We start from the raw sequence: 711 nt of genomic DNA, 5'->3' as shown, positions 1-711 counted from the left end.
CAGTAGGTAAAGATGGAACAGACTTAATTATTTAACACAATGACATAGAAGAAAAAACCCATCTTAAAAGCATGACACCTCCTAGGTGGGCAGGAGCCCACCCAGCCTTGCCCTGTGCCACCTTGTGGTGCCAGCAGCCCGGCCAGCGTTCCTAGCAGCAGCCCGATGTGAGTGAGGCCTTTTGGAGCTATTTTGAGTTTCCCCGGAAAGGAGACATCTAAAATTTCCAATAACCACACCATACCACCCCTGCCTGGGACACTCCAAGCGGGGTCAGCACCCGTCTTCTTGTCGGCTCTCCATCCTCCCGAATCGCCCCCAGATGTGGATCATTAACCCCAGAGCACAGGGGTGGCATTCTGACCCCGCTGAATCAATGAGCAGAACCCAGCTGCTTCCCCAAGGTCAGGTCTTTGCCTTCACAAACTCGCAGAGGCTGCTCGGCAGACGCTCTCCCTGCCCCAGGGCCTCGCAGAGCAGCGCTCCGCTTCACCCATCAGCTACTTTGTCTTATTTCAATCTTCCTTTTAAAACTTCCCTGGCTAAATGCTCCTGTCTGAAGGGGTGATGTAACCTAAGTGACTCCCAGGCTGGCATTCTGCGGGTAAGATTAATGGCAATGTCTTGTCAATAAATCCATAAAGACCCCAAACCTGGTGATGAACGTGCAGAAGGTAAAGGCAATGGTTAATATCTTCAAAATAGGCCCCA

The sequence above is a fragment of the Pygoscelis adeliae genome, unplaced genomic scaffold (assembly GCF_000699105.1).
Source record: "Pygoscelis adeliae isolate BGI_AS28 unplaced genomic scaffold, ASM69910v1 Scaffold114, whole genome shotgun sequence".
NCBI lineage: Eukaryota > Metazoa > Chordata > Aves > Sphenisciformes > Spheniscidae > Pygoscelis > Pygoscelis adeliae.
This window is presented reverse-complemented; position numbering follows the sequence as displayed.